This window comes from Acomys russatus, chromosome 11 (assembly GCF_903995435.1).
Source record: "Acomys russatus chromosome 11, mAcoRus1.1, whole genome shotgun sequence".
NCBI lineage: Eukaryota > Metazoa > Chordata > Mammalia > Rodentia > Muridae > Acomys > Acomys russatus.
The window spans coordinates 29,424,899-29,441,218 of record NC_067147.1 but is presented as its reverse complement, the minus strand read 5'-3'; the positions used below and the strand labels follow the sequence as shown (position 1 = coordinate 29,441,218).

The 16,320-nt window shown below is 41.9% G+C and overlaps 1 protein-coding gene across 1 annotated transcript in view; it reads left to right on the top strand.

Annotated features, from left to right (window-relative positions):
- Positions 1-16,320, top strand: part of Prim2 (DNA primase subunit 2) — a 225,859-nt gene that overhangs the window by 163,283 nt on the left and 46,256 nt on the right. The window lies entirely within an intron of this gene.

Sequence of the window (16,320 nt, the reverse complement as noted above, 5' to 3'; positions counted from 1 at the left end):
CCCGTGACTTACGTGACAGAAACTTAGTTTCCTGTGGGTCTGGAGTCTTGAAATTCAGATCAGAGTATTAGCAGATTTCGCCCTTCCTGAGGCCAGGCCCCATAGCTTGGGGCCCTGTGCGTGGGGTCTTTTCTGTGTGAGCACTACGGCTGCTGCTGCAGGGACTCCAGTTGTATTGCATTAGCTGGACTCAGAGCAGCTTACATAACCTTGCTCCCTTCTTAAAAGGCGCTCTGTCAGAGTAGAATGCAGTCACATTCGGGATTAGGGCTTTACAGAAGAATTTTAGGATGGCATGGCTCAGTATATAATCATGTTGGTCATTATATACTTTGTTTAAAAACCTGACTGTGTCTGAGAGTGTGTGTGAGTGAGAATGTGTGTGTGAGTGTGTGTGGTATGTGAGTGTATGATATGTATCTGAGTATGAGAGTGTGTGTGATCGTGTGTATGTGTGAGAGGTGTCAGAACACACATGTGGAAAATGAGGACAACTGTGAATCAACCTGACATGGTGAGGCTTGTGGAACCGTCACCTGCACCTGCTGCGGCATGCTGATCCAACTGCTTACTGAACAAAGGAAGGGCAAGTGTTTTATTGATTTGTCACAGTAGGTTAAGCTGGTACTTTCACTGGTCATGGACACAATTTCAAAAGGTGCCTTCCTGTGAACCAACATCCTGACTCTGAGGTTTGCATTCATTTGGTGGCTGCATAATCCAGGCATGCTGAGGTTTGCTTTTGGCACCATCACCTTGCAAAAATCTGGCCCTGGCTTGACTTGGCTCTTATAAGGTTGAAGGGCTTTCAGTGCTTGCACTGTCGAAAAAACACAAGAGTGGGATAGAAGAAACACATATAAAGCTTTAGAGGTACCAGGGGCAGGGCTCTGAGCTCCTTGGCCTTTTATCCTCCCGTGGTCATCCTTGTCTCATATCTGAGAAGGCCCACAACGCATCACCATTGGGGTAAAGTTTGTTTTGAACTCATTGGTTTAATTTTTTCTTATGATATCTCCCCAATTTAAAAGTGTCAAAATTACGTGTAAAAAGAAATTAGTGGATAATTTTTAATTTTCTCTGTAAATAGATGAGTTTATATTTTCATTAGATTATTGATTATAGCAAATATAATCTTTTAGCAGAGATTATGTTACACTTAGGCTCTGTTGTTGCACAGGTTGTACTTGTGGATAAATGGTCATGTTTTTCCCAGTATTTTCTTACATATACAAAGTATAACGGATTAAGTTATACTTAATGTTATACAATGTTAAGTTGTGGTACCCTTTCAATCTAAAATAGCTTTTTGTCAAGTAGTTTGTAAGTTTAATATAGCTGGGTGTGGTGGTACATGCCTTTAATCCCAGCACTTGGGAGGCAGAGGCAGTCAGATCACTGTGAGTTCGAGGCCAGCCTGGTCTACAGAGTGAGTCCAGGACAGGCAAGGCTACATAGAGAGACCCTATCTCAACCCCCCACCCCCCCAAAAAAGTCTAAAGAGGTGTAGAAAGTGTTGGCTTACAGTGCTACTCATGGTGGTATTTTGTTAGATGGCTATGCAGAATGTTCATACAGAAGCCATTTTTTAAAAAATGGATGTTGTACTGACCATTTTTTATGTCAACTTGATACAAGCTAGAGTCATCTGAAGGGAGGGAAGCCCAATTGAGAAAATGCCTGTGTAAGATCCATCTGTAGGGCATTTTTAAACTTAGAGATTGTTGGGGGGAGGGCCCTGCCGATCGTGGATGATGCCATCTCTGAGCTGGTGGTCCTGAGCAAGCCAAGGGGAGCAAGCCAGTAAGCAGCATCCCCCATGGCCTCTGCATCAGCCCCAGCCTCCAGCGTCCTGCCCTGCTTGAGTTCCTGCTCTGATGTCCCTCAGTGATGGACTAAGATGTGGAAGTGTGAGCCAAATGAACCCTCTCCTCCCCGACTTGCTTTTGGTCATGATGTTCCATCATAGCAATAGTAACGGGAATTTAAACAGATGTCCAAATAACACAGTTAGGTGAAATGCGCAGTATTTTTTAGGCAAATTAAAAATAAAGTTGCGAAGGTGGATTGTTTTAGAGAACTTAATCAGGATTTGAAGAGCATGAACAAGGAATCAGAAGACTGTCCCCTCGCCCTTCTCTCTCTAGTACTTGTCTCACTGACTGGGCATATTGCTATCTGCTCTTAGGACTGTTGTGGTCTCGGTTGTTGTCACTAAAGAATTTCTACTTTTCTACTTGCTCTATGATTTTATTTTTTCATTTATTTTAATAGTTTTAGAGGATCAGATATTAGCATTGATAGACCATTCCTGAGAATATTTTGTTGTGAATTAATATCCAGCAGACCAAATTGCTTTATGGTACATCTCACTCCCAGAGAATTAGATTTATAATGTAGGTTTTAGTCTTCATTTTAACTGTGTTGTATTAATATGTGTGGCAGACTAAGACTTTAAAAACAAAATCTTTAAAAAAAATTTTTTTTTATTAATTTATTCTTGTTACATCTCAATGGTTATCCCATCCCTTGTGTCCTCCCATTCTTCCCTCCCTCCCAGTTTCCCCTTATTCCCCTCCTCTATGACTGTTCCTGAGGGGGATTGCCTCCCCCTTTATATGCTCATAGGGTATCAAGTCTCTTCTTGGCAACCTGCTGTCCTTCCTCTGAGTGCCACCAGGTCTCCCCCTCCAGGGGACATGGTCAAATGTGAGGCACCAGAGTACGTGAGAAAGTCATATCACACTCTCCACTCAACTGTGGAGAATATTCTGACCATTGGCTAGATCTGGGTAGGGGTTTAAAGTTTACCTCCTGTATTGTCCTTGGCTGGTGCCTTAGTTTGATTGGGATCCCTGGGCCCAAATCTGCCTATTATAATGTTCTACTTGTAGGTTTCTAGGACCCTCTGGATTCTTCTCCTTTGCTATTCTCCCATGCTTCTCTCATTTAGAGTCCCAATAGGATGTCCTCCCCTCTGTCCCAGTTTCCTGGTAAGTGAAGGCTTTGGTGGGACATGCCCCTTGGGCTAGTATGCAGATATAAGTGAGTATATACCATTTGATTCTTTCTGCTTCTGGGTTAACTCACTCATTATGATCATTTCTAGCTCAATCCATTTATCCACAAATTTCAGGAATTCCTTCAAAAACAAAATCTTATTGTCAGTTCAAGGCACTTAAAAATTGCCACCTTAGTTGTCAAATATGATTCTTTGGTTTATAAATGATTTTACAAAAGCTATTTGAAAATTTAAATGTCTTATATTTCTAACATGAATGCATCATGCTTTATGGAGATAAGTGAACTTAAATAATCATAATGCATATTTGAGGAGTTCTCTTAGTTATAATTTTTGTGTTCTACATTACATTTATCATAGCGCTAAATAGTCTTTTACCTAGAACTTGCTCATGAAGTCGCTCGGTCACTAGACCTAAATGGAAGTGGTACTTGTAACACATGTATGCACAGTGCGCTCAGCCGGCCCGCTTCAGGGTTCGCCTCGGTTGCCCTCCCCTGGCTCCATGGGCATGAAACACGGCACAGAGCATGTGAATGACTGCAGTTTCTGCTCCTCGCGTGTCGTCTGCAGGGCCTGTCACATGCTTTCGTGAGTGCGACAAGGAACATTTTGCACTTCTTTTGTCCCTGAACTCAACAGGTGATGATATAGGGTACACATGAGCTTATTATCAAGGGTAGAAATAGTTTTTGCTCATGAGCTGTGACTGTACATATCAAGGTGTGGGGACAGGATCCACACTTTGTGTTCTCAGAACCTTCCACATGACGCTGGTGTTCACTAAAGATGGAGAAAAATTGTTTTGTGAGCTACCCTTGAAAAAATTCAAATAGGTAACTAGCTTATCCACCAAGCAGACACTGTAAGCCTTCAGCTTCTATTTGTTCTCCTGTCAGCCTCCATGGGCAATTTAGGCATAATGACCTGTCCTTTGTCAATAATCCATCCATACATTTAGAGGCCTGCTACATGCCAGGTCCTAGTAAATGCAGAGTGTCTCAACTAATGTACTGCTAATGAATCTCCAATATACTCCAGTATTGATCCCACGAGCCCTTGGGGAACTTAGGCTAGACCTGGAGCACTCATAGCTTGTTACCTTTGATTGTAAATAGTGTCTTCCTTTAATTTAGAATGCTTTTTAAACATTGTTTTATATGTGTTAAGTGACATGAGAAGGGCAGGAATGAACTGACAGAGAGTGCAGGGGCTTGGACTCAGGCAAGCATATTCTCCTGCTGTTCATGTAACTATGTGTTGCGGTTCTCAAGTGGGGAAAACTAATAGAATGTGTCTATATCAGAGGGGATACATAATCCGTTGGCTTATTCGTACTGTCTCGGCGGTCCATCTGTGGCTGCCTCACTCTGGGGAGGCTGAGAACCCGGTAGCTGTTGAGTGCACAAGGGTTCATGTTTCAGAAGCTGCAATCTGGTGCTAAGGACCTAGAGATTCCCAGAGAACCTCTGTCCTTCAGTCCTACACCAGCAAAATAACGTCATAGTAGTAGCAGCAACAGCCACCAGGTAGATGAACTTGCTAGCCAGAGTAAAGCAAGTGGAAAAACCCAAAGTTGTTTTTTTTTTTCTTAGACCTTCTTTTATCTGTGCTGCCTTTAAAAGATGCCACACCCATTTATGCTGCGTCTTCCAACGTTGAATAACTTGACCAAGATAATTCCTCACAGGTAAACACTTCTCTGCCAGCATCTCTTTCTTCTACTCATTCAGCGGTCCAGCAACTGGACACTTACTTCCTCACACAGTGCAGACATTCACAGCTGTTGCTGGGCATCTGTGATCCGTCCAGGACCCTCATCAGATGTGAGGAAGACAGCCATAGTTCCTAGTCCCTGAGAGCATCATATGGGATCGGGGAGGTGCTCACAAAGGAACTCACCAATGTCCTAAAAAACTGTTAAGCTACAGAAGGGCAGCTTAACTGCTTATTGACGCCGGCTCTTTGGCAGGCAGTATAGCTGTTATTGTGTATTTGATTGCCTAGCCCTTTAAGCATCCTGAAGAGAGAGAAGTGTTGTATGTTTTGCCCTGATAGAATAGTGCTAGACCGTAAGATTGCATTCAGCCTAAGTTAGCGATATTTGGTTTCTGATGGTGTCTTCTGGCCTTCGAGTGAAAGCAGAGAAGACATAGAATGAGCTCATTGAGGGTAGAAAAGTGGGATGCTGCTTTTAAGGATGCCTGTGATTTTGAATCAGTTCAAGTTGAGACCGTCACCCCAGGTAAACATTACCCTTTTATGAAGAGTACGAAGAGTTTTAGGTGGGAAGATGGCACACCACTAACCCTGGTCAGATGTTATTCTAAATGCTCTAGAAACAGACACTGGGCACATCACAGGTGGACTGTGGCATGAAAGCTGATACACTTGACACCATTTTGAATAGAAATTTTCAGTTTTATATTTAGTCACTTGAGGTTCAATAAATGAAGACTGATGCAGTTTCTACCTTGATGAAACCTAGCGTCACCTAGGAAACCAGCTGCAGCATGCCTGGAATGGCTTCTCTTGATTGGACTGTTTGAGGTAGATGACCCATGTACTCCCTTGCGTGCCGCCCCCTCCCCCGCCCCACTCCTGGGGCTCCCACATTGTGTAAAAAGAAGATGAGCTGAGCGTAAGCATTCGCCCTCTCTGCTTCTTGATGGTGGATGTGGCGTGACCAGCTGCCTCAAGTCCTGCTGAACAACTCCCTACCTGATAGACTGTAGCCTTAAACTGTTCTCTCTTTAGGAAAAAAAAAACCAAAAACCTAAGACACAGACAGTAGTGGTTGTCTGCTAAGAATGTCAGAGAAGGAGCAGTGTGTGTGGAGTAGGTGTGCGTTTGCTCCTGAGAACTGAGGTGGGGCCTGACACTGTAAAGTCTTGATAAATGTGCTGCTCCGCAGTCATACACACATTTGCCTTAGAGACCTAGACATCTAACTTGTAGCACATCTTGCAGGCAGGATACCATTGTAGATCAAAGAGTTTGTGGCTGCGTTGGTGTTCATGTCTCTCCATTGGTAGCACCCAGAGTGCCATTTTGTACTAAAGACCCTAGTGCGCAGGGGTGAAGGCTCTGTGTACACAGCAGCTTGACTTCTTTCGTTTTCAACAAGTTATGCAGGTGTTTTTTGGCAGTAGGGCCTTCCTGTCACTTTGTGGTGAACAGCCAGTAGTGTTGACAACAGCCTGACTTGTTTGAGGATTTCCATGGGATCCCTTTGGCCAACAGTTCATTAGATGTAACCCATTCCTGGTACTGGAAGCTTCATTTGATGACAAGAGATATCCAGTTAGGGCTCTGTCTCCTTCATTATTGGCAATTTCATTTAGCTCACCTTCATAGGTGTATATATTTTAGGAAGCTTTTGCTATATTAGGTTTCCATACGATTCCTCAAATAGCCCATAATTTTAGCTGTTGTTTCTTCCCTTATCCCTGTCTTCCCTCCTCCCTACCACATGATCCTCCCATTGTAGGTCTCTTCCCCCCACTCCAATTCCATAACAATCTATTTTATTTCCCTTAGGGACTTATGGAAATTAAATGATAAGTAGATACCTTTAACTTTTTCATTTATTTACTTAGTTTTTAAAAATATACATACATACATACATACATACATACATACATACATACATACATACATACATACATACATGCTGGGGGTTGAATTCAGGCCCTTGTGCATAGCAGGTAAGGGCTTTATTATTGAGCTATGTCCCTAAGCCAGGACTACAGCTTCAGGTGTTCATTCATGCCAGTGGTACCTGTGGACTAAACTGGTGATGAAATGACACCACATCTAACCTCTTAAAGTGGGGGGTCAGTTCTGTTATGTATCTGATGCTCTTGGGGAAGGTGGTATTCAAATGTGTAGCTTCTTTTTATTTATTTAATCACTTTGTAGCCTGATCCCAGCCCCCTTTCTCTTCTCCTCCCAATCCCACCTGCACACCCCTCTTCCCCTTTCTTTCTCAGAGAAGGGAAGGCCCCTATGGCTACCAGTCCACCTTGGTACCTCAAGTTACATCAGGACTAAGCACATCCTTTCCTACTGAGGCTAGGCAAGGTAGCCGAGCTAGGAGAAAGGGATCCAAAGGCAGGCAACAGAGTCAGAGACAGCCCTTACTTTCATGATGACCAAGCTGTACACCTGCAACATATGTGTAAGGGGTCTAGGTGTAGCTCATGAATCCTCTTGGTTGGTGGTTCAGTCTCTGTGAGCCACCATGGGCTCAGGTTAGTTTACTCTGTAGTCTTCTTGATCCATCCTGCTCCCTCAATCCTTCCTCCCACTCTTCCACAAAACTCCTCGAGCTTCACCTGTTGTTTGGCTGTGGGTCTCTTCATCTGTTTCCATCAGTTGCTGCATGAAGGCTCTCAGAAGACAGTTATGCTAGGCTCCTGTCTGCAAGCATAGCAGAGTATCATTAACAGTGTCAGGGGTTGGCTCTCTCTCATGAGATGGGTCTTGAGTTGGGCCAGTCAGCCATTGGTTTGCCATTCCCTCAATCTCTGATCTATCTTTGTCCCTAGAATTCTTGTAGGCTAGACAAATTTTGGGTCGAAGGTATGAATGGATTGGTATCCCTCTCCCTCCACTGGAAGCCCCACCTGGTTACGAGGATTGGCTATTTCAGGCTCCATATCCCCAGCTGCTAGGAGTCTCAGCTAGAATCACCCTCATAAACTCCTGGGAGCCTCCCCTGTCCTAGAGATAACCCCCTCGTTTCTATTCTCTCTCTCTCTTCCCTCTCTCTCTCTCTCTCTCTCTCTCTCTCTCTCTCTCTCTCTCTCTCTCTCACACACACACACACACACACACACACACACAAAAGAATCCATGGCTTCTTAAGAAAAAAAATTAGTTTAAGATTTCAGTGTCTCTTTTTATTACTTTTATGCGTTTATTTTTTTAAATTATCATTATAAATATATACATGCGTCAACACATATGTTGCTGTTACAGAAGACATTTCAAATAAGTACTTTTTGTATGTTGAGCATATTGTTTTTGTAGCCTTACACCTTCCATTAGCCTCTGGTGTTTCTCTAGTTTTGCTTTTATGATAATATAATATATGCAAACATAATTTGTTTTTTTTATATAAAATCTAGGATTATCTCATTTGTACCTGTTTTCCTGAAACTGACATACATTCATTCATTGGTTGAAATCCAGGTAGACTGGGATACATAAGAAGACAGGTGAAGGGGAGAGAAATGGAGGCGGGGTAGAGGGAGGGAGGGAATATGAATATGCAGAGAACACAGGTAACAAAGTCTTTACTATTTATTATATAACTCTTGAATTACCTTCCAGTTAATTACAAGCTTTCTGAGAAGCATAGTGTTTGGATTTTATATTCAAGTAGCATTTATTGAGCATCCAGAGATGTTTTACATAGTTTAACAAACAAATCTCTTGAGTAGGGGAATTCAGCTTGATTTGGATGGCAGCATAGGCTAGTTGGGAGAATGTATATTTTGGAATCAAATCAGAGCTCAGACTCATTGGCTCATTATAAGCTGTGTGATTTTGTGTAAGTCTGCCCTCAACTCCAGCTTCTCATGCCTTGGGTAAGGATAATAGGATAATGGTGAAATTTATATAATGATTGTATATGATAGTAGCTTTTCTATCCCACTTATTAGCAGTGTCTGTTATTTAGCAGATAACCTAAATTGCTTGCCCCCAAGTTCCCATTTGACACGAAGTAGAAAGTGGTAATAGCATGAGAGCGAGCTCAAGAACAAAATCGTATGTCCACCCAGCGGCATCATAGGGCTTCCTGGGGAAGGCAGTGTTTGAATTGAGCCCCAATCGTGCTAGCATGTGAGCGTGTAGAACTGGGAGACAATGTTTCCGAACTGTGATATGTTTCTATTGTAGAAGCTGTTGATAACGTAACAAAGGATCTTTTAAGCTGTGGTTTGGCTAAAGACATAAAATCATTACTCAAGTGTGTGGTTCTCTTGTTCAATCTTTGTAAAAGCTGGATATTATTAGATCTCAGCAAAAGCATTCGTGCTGAGAAACTTCTTGTGGGTTTCATTGCTCTGCAGTCCCATGAAGTGTGAATCTCTAAGTGGATGATTCTTTGAGACGTGTCACATGTCCAAAGCAGGCCATTTGTTGCTGCAGTGAATTTATAGTCCTACCTTGGCTTTATGTCAGTGCTCTTGTTTGTTTTTAATCTGCAAGTTGTACTTTTCTCAAAAGTGTATCTAAAGATCCACTTAGTTTACGGTCTCACCTGATGGGCCGTACAGAAACCAGTCTTTTCATTTGTAGCAAAGATAGGTTTAGTCACCGCTAGAAAACTGGACAGCTAGCTCAGCAGAGTTCCCATGACACTTGCTGTGCAGATCCCAGGTGACACAGGTGTCGCTGATGCTCATCATCTCCGAGGCAGAGACGTGTCCTTCTTGAGTACACTGACTCTTGCTAGTAATCTCATTCATTTTATGGTACTAAATTACACGCATACGTTTATGAATCAGATGCATGCAGTTCATAGATCAGCTCGGGTTTCTAAACCTGAGTTCCTGGTCTGTGGTCTGATCAGCCTCTGTCTCTCCTAACACATTCCTCTCAGGGAATGGCTGCTCCATTGTTCTGATTGGTTCATTTTAAAAAGGCATGTTCCGTCTGTGCCTGCATACCTGTGCAGTCAGAACAGAATGTGTGCTACTGTTGTCTCTGGATTTGGAGCATCCTGTACTTGGTACTAGAGGTGGTGAAGACTTAAGACTTATCAGCAGAAGGTCTTCAGGCCCTGGCAGAGGACAGTGGGATGTTACCCTTTCCTCCTCTTCGTCAATTACTTCTTAGCTGCCATGAAGTATCACTGCTAGCACACTGCTTTCCATGACAGCGGCCTCACTGAAGCTCTAGAAGCATTGCACCGTCACCACCCTCTGGACTACTGTGATGGCTTCATAGCTGCGCTTCTGGCTTTTGTTTCAGAGGCCTTCATCAGTGTCAATTCAAGAGAAGTAGGAAGGCTGCCATGGGCTAGTCTGTTTCCCTAACGGGATTTTAAATTCCTACAAATCCTAGGACCTTTAATAATATTTTCTCCAGCATCCTGCCCTAAATTTTGAGAGGGATAATTATTTCCCAGGTGCATAGTCAATCAACTATAATATAAGAGCATTCCTGCAGAACTGCAGATTGACTACGGCAGCCTCCTGATGGACAGCTAGCCTGTATATCCTAGATAGATATAGCACTAATTCTAGGACAATGAGAACATAATGAAGTGCACTCACTGCCAAATGTAACTGAACGTAGTTCCATATTTTTAATGATTTAGAGTGGACTCCCGGATTGGGAAGTGCTGGAGGCTGAACACGCAGAAGCATTCACCACTGCACAGTAAAGGGAGTGCTGGGTAGCAGAGAATTCAAGTTGTCAGTGTCAGAAAAGCAGCTTCTGTGCTCAAAAAAGAAAGAACAGTCTGCCAGGCCTATTTGTGGCAAAGTCTCACCTACATGAGTTTGTTTCATGGTAGCAATGCTGCACAAGTTGACTTTATTTAGTACTCTTATAAAAGCAAAGCGCAGCCAGTGAGTTCTGCAAACATTTTATTTGGGTTAATGTTAAATTTTTGTGTTTATTTCCAGACCATGCAGACATGAGACTCTGATTTAGTGACAAAGTAGAACATAGTAATGAGAATGTCTTTGGGACATAATTATATAGACTTAAAGGAGTGATGTAGTTTTAATTATGCCCCTTGGCTAGTGCACTTGCATAGTAAATTCACCCATGTCTTTTTATGTTTTCCTCTAAACTTTGCTTTTCTCAGACCCCGACTTGCTAAGGGACTCACAGGTATAACCAAAAGTCACATAAGTTAAGCTGAAGGCTGTCAAAAAACTCCGGATTACTAGTTCAAGACATGTCTAAGTTGAGTAAACTTTTCCAGTTTTAGGAGGAAGAACGTGCACCTCTGTGTGTGTTTACCTTGCTTCCTCCTTCCTGGAGAAGCAGCACCCCTTGGTTGTGATGTGTGAAGCCTAGTGATTCATTTCCTCCCTCAAGCTACTTTATTAAAGTGGGGCGGCATATGAGATTAATGAATGGTATTTCAGAATTAAAATTCTTGTTGTGTGGTTATTTTTTATTTACCTCTTCACTGTTTTTGACTTTGTTTTCTTTCCTGTGGGCCCTCAGTTTAACAAAATCAACTTCCTAGAGCTATGGAACGATATGTCCATGTTAAGAGAAAATTATGAAACCACTCAGCATTTCTTAATGGGGGTTGTTTTTGTGAGAAACTACATTAGGCAAAAATCATCAGTAAAGTTTAAAATGGAAAAAAAAAAAAAAAGCTCTGAATTATTATTTTCCATTTGCGAAAAAGAACCTAGAACAAACTGTCCTTGAATTCAACTTTATAGCCAAGAATGACCTTGAACTCTTGGTCCACAGGCTCCTGCTTCCCAGTGGTGAGATTCTCCGAATGTCACCCTATAGTGAAAGTGCGGAATTTAAACTAGAGTCAGTGGGCTTTCTTTAGAGAGCCAGATAGCAGGTATTTTGGCTTCTGTTGCAGCCACTCTGCTGCTATGGCAGGATGGCATCGCAGGTGGGACCTGCGTGAATGGACATGGCTCTGTTACCCATAAGGCAGATGCCCACCTGGATTTAGCTATGTGCTGGCTGTAGTTTGCCAGGTCCTGATTTAGAACATAAATTCATATTTTTTTCTTCTAACCGACATCATGTCCATGTGTGCTGTAGCTGCTTTTTTATTCTGTCTATCACTGGTCATGATAAGAGCTTAGGAAACAGGGAGATAGTGTTTCTTAAAATTATGTATCCGTTTCTACATTGGATTTGTCCTTTATTCTTTTATTATTCTTTTATTGTAGCAGTCTTTTGTTTTGTTTTGCTTATGGAAAAGATTGTTCCAAACTGTGTTTATTTGGTACTGTGGGTTAGAATTGTGTAGAGCAACAGAATTAATGACACACACAGGTGCAGGGAGGGATGGTGGAGAACTGTCTCATGTGACTATGGAGACCGAGCTGCGGTCCAGGAGCTGGAGACCAGGGTAGCCAGAGGCCTGAGACAGGACAGCTGGCAACAGACGAGGACGATGTCCCCAGTCAGGCTGTGAGGGAAAGGGCACATTGGATGGTGCCTGCTCACACTGGAGAGGAAAAAAACCACTTCACCCAGACAGATGTAGAAATCCCAGACACTCCATAATCCAGTTACAACACACAAAATTAGCCATCATAGGTACCTCTGCACTCCAGGATGCGCTCTACACTGCTGTTTTTGTTTGTTTTGTTTTGTTTGTTTTGATTTTTGTGTTTTTTGGCTTTGGTTTATATATATATATATATATATATATATATATATATTTTTTTTTTTTTTTTTTTTTTTTGGTTTTTCGAGACAGGGTTTCTCTGTGTAGCCTTGGCTGTCCTGGACTCACTTTGTAGACCAGGCTGGCCTTGAACTCACAGCGATCTGCCTGCCTCTGCCTCCCGAGTGCTGGGATTAAAGGCGTGCGCCACCACACCCGGCTTTTGGTTTATATTTTTAATGTAGTAACTTTATAAGGAAGCGAGCCAGTTCTATAAAATGCTTCACCACCCTTCTTTGTTTGCTGCATTCTTTGGACCGTAAGACGCACTTTTTACCCCACAAAGTGGGCGGAAATTAGAGTGCACCTTATGATCTGATTGCTGTTTTTACTGCTTTTCTTGTTTTACCGCTTTGAAAACTGGTGTGTCTTATGGTCAGGTGCATCTTATAGTCCGAAAAATATGGTACATCTCTGGTGCTGTGTTGTTTCCTGCTTTATTTCTCATTTTCCCTGTAAGTAGCCAGTCCTGCTAGGTTCAGCAGTTTCATCAGGAATCCTTCCTAAGCGATTCCCCCTTACATTTCACCTTCTGTCACCTGAGGGGGATGTATTGGTAGCCATAGCCTTCACCACTGAGGTTTTACCTGATGGTTTGGCAATAGAACGGTCTTCCCAGAGCAATTATGCTAATATTTTACCTCTAAATTTATCGGCCAGAATTTGTCAGTAGAGAACCTTTCCCAGGTCATCGTGAAGATTGATTTCCCCTGAGATGTAATGCAGAAGGAGCAGAGTGGTTTTAAATCTCACTTTATAGATTGGGTTGAGATCTCAAAAAGTTAGGTTAATTGCCTAAAGTCACAGGCCTTGTGACAGGTCTAGCAGAATCAAGCCTCGTATTGACACACTAGCGCTTTTTTTTTTTTTTTAAGAACCAGTGCTCAGTAAAAACCTATTTTTGTTTCTCTGTAATCTCAGACTGAGAAATAGCATGGTTTTATTTGTCTGTCTTCCTCTATTTTTCTAAATAGCAAAGAAGGGAGTAGATAGTTTATCTGATAAACTAGAGATAATTTTTGAGTACTTATATTCAAAGTCCTGCTCTATCAGACAGCAACTGACTGTTGACTTTGGGCAAGCTGCTTAATCTTACCACCAATCTTAATCCTAGGGAAGATGGGATCTTCCCTAAAGGCTGCTGTAAGCATTAACTGAAATTAGTACAAGCAAATTGCTTAGAATTGTACCCTGCACACAGTAGGTACTCAGTATCATTTTGTTTTCTGTAGTCAAGCTGTTCCATAGTGATACCTTTGGAAATAGTGCAATAATGGTCAGGAAAGTGATGTGATACGGTTTACTGATTCATAGGGGATGGCTGCTCAGCCATGAGCAGAAGCCGTGGAGATTGAAGAGGTAGCTGGACCTGAAGAGTGAGAGCAGCTGAGGCTGCATCTCGCTAACTTGTAATTGCAGAGATAAGTTTTAAGGTTTCGTTTCTCCTGTAGGATTGTCTAGTAAATGTATGGATTGTGCTTGAAGAGATGGATGGAACCAGAATGTTTTGCATTAACAGTTTTCTAGTGTTTGATCTTACCAAACAAAGAAAGTTGTTGAGTTTTTGTTTTTGTGTTTAATTTTGAGTCTGAACACTTCCTACTCTGATAACAGGAAAAGCTGTCGAGTGAACTTCTGTCTGTTCAGCTTGACATGAAATACTTTATTCTACACTAGATGGAAAAGAAGATGCCTTCTGCCTGTGCTGTTTTCCATCCCTTGCTTGTTAGTGTACAGATGGCAGCACTTCTTTTAAATTGCACTTCTCATCTCTGTTGAGGTTTATTTGTGAGGAACTTTGGGGGGGTGTCTAGGAGGTGCTTCTAATCGTGGTAGTTTTGACTGCTATACAGAGCCATCACACTACTCTCCAGATGGCCTTCAGTGAAGGGTGCTCGCAGCTGGCATTTTTATTGTCCCTGTACTGTCTCTGTCTGACACGGAGGCTGAAGGGTGCGCGAGCATTTGGTCTGATCCCTGGAGTTTCCCATTTGCTCCTCCGTGCCTCTTATCTTACTCATTGCGCTGTGTTAGCCAAGCTCTTCACTCTACACTTCTTGAATTATCAGTTATATTTTGAGCCATGTTTGAAAGGGCGCCTAGGCTATAAGTTATTTGTGCCATCTATAAACTTTCTGAGAATTTAAAAGAACTTTGTATTTGGCAATGAGAAGTGGAACCCTTGCATTTAACACAGCTTTCTAGGTGCATAAGTAGGCAGATAGGCGGCAGGGATGCCATTTAGCATGGTGTGGTCCAACACCAAGTAAGTAATGTGATTCTGTCACTGTAAAGATCAGCACAGGTTGTTCTTTATCAGTTTCTACATTATTATTTTTTTATGGGAAATTATATCACCTAGAGTAAGGAAGAAGTATCTGTCGTGTGCACTAACTGCAGGTGTGTTTTAGGAAAGATAATATTACTCATTTTATTTTATTTTTTTAGAATATTACTCATTTTAAACTGCTTTTTCAGTATTTATTTCTTCACTGTATGTCCTACAAATTAAATACCAGTGTAGAATTAAAGACAGAATAGAATAAAACGATTGTATTCAAACTTTTGTATTTCAGTAGGTTCCTTTTCTGTCCAGTAAAGGAAAGTATGTGTAAAATGTGGTTTCCTGGATATTAAGGAGATAATGAAAATGGAGAGACTGGGATAAAATGAAGAGGGTCTAGCTGTAGACAGCCTTCAGGTGCTGTGGAAAGACACATGTCCTTTCAACTCTGTCTTACCAACAAAACCTAAGTGCTATAAATAAAAAAGTGCTCTAAATCCAAAGGACACAGCCAGACCCTTGCACCATCTTGGGATCCTGAAATTCTATACACACCTCTCTCCCCAGCAAATTAAAGAATGTTGTGTCTTTCTTGTGTGTGGAAGGATGTTCTCTCTAAACTGTGGGTTGCTGATTTGCACCTAGTTCAAAACGAGCCTTATCAGTTATGTGGAAGCATGGTGAGAGTGGACTGAGGTTTGCTTCTGTTCGGTCATGATCTTGGTGAGGTAAGCTTTGCTGTACTGTGATTTGTCCTGTGTCCTCATTCGTGTGTGGCAGCAGTCATCTCAGTTTCAGTGGGCTCTTGAGATGAGCAAGGATAACCTCTGCCAAGTGTGGGGCACTGCCAGGCATGTGCAGGAGCTTTTGTGCATAGTAGCTGTTGTCATTTGCTTTAAAGGTTAATGATAATTAGTCAGTATGTGTGCACATATTAAGTTAAGGAAGGAAGAGGTTTCGGTATTAATAATAGAAATATTTGTAGAAAAAGCCTTTTTTGGGTTTAAGTTAGTGTACTAATTAGAAATTAGTAGTACAAAGTGAAAAATTGATTATTAGCTGGGCATGGTGGCGCACACCTTTAATCTGAGCACTTGGGAGGCAGAGGCAGGTGGATCTCTGTGAGTTCGAGGCCAGCCTGGTCTGCAAAGGGAGTTCAGGACAGCCGGAACTACAGAAGAAACTCTATCTATTGATTATTCTTGAAACCAAAATATTGATGACTAATGAAATTTTATAAGCCTGAAATTTGTATGTTCTTTTTTCCTTTTTGCATGCTCCATGCTTACTGTTTGCAACTCAGACTTTTTTGAAAAATAAACTGAATGAAGAGACTTACATTTTAACATTAATATTTAACGTATAGTCCCAAGGTGAATTCAGTCTTCAGCTCTCACTCTCTCTCTCATGCACTGGCTAATTCTCTGTTAGTTTTCTTGCCCATTCTCTTCTTGAGGATGTGAAAGTGAATTATGTGTGCATGAGAAATCATCTTTTTAGTTTGTTAATGCATTGTGGCCCCTGCCAAGTCACAGTGACATATTTAAAAAGAGCTAATAGAGGCTTATCTGGGAAACTGTTAGGGATCAAAGCTAACAGGTGTGTAGGAGCTGT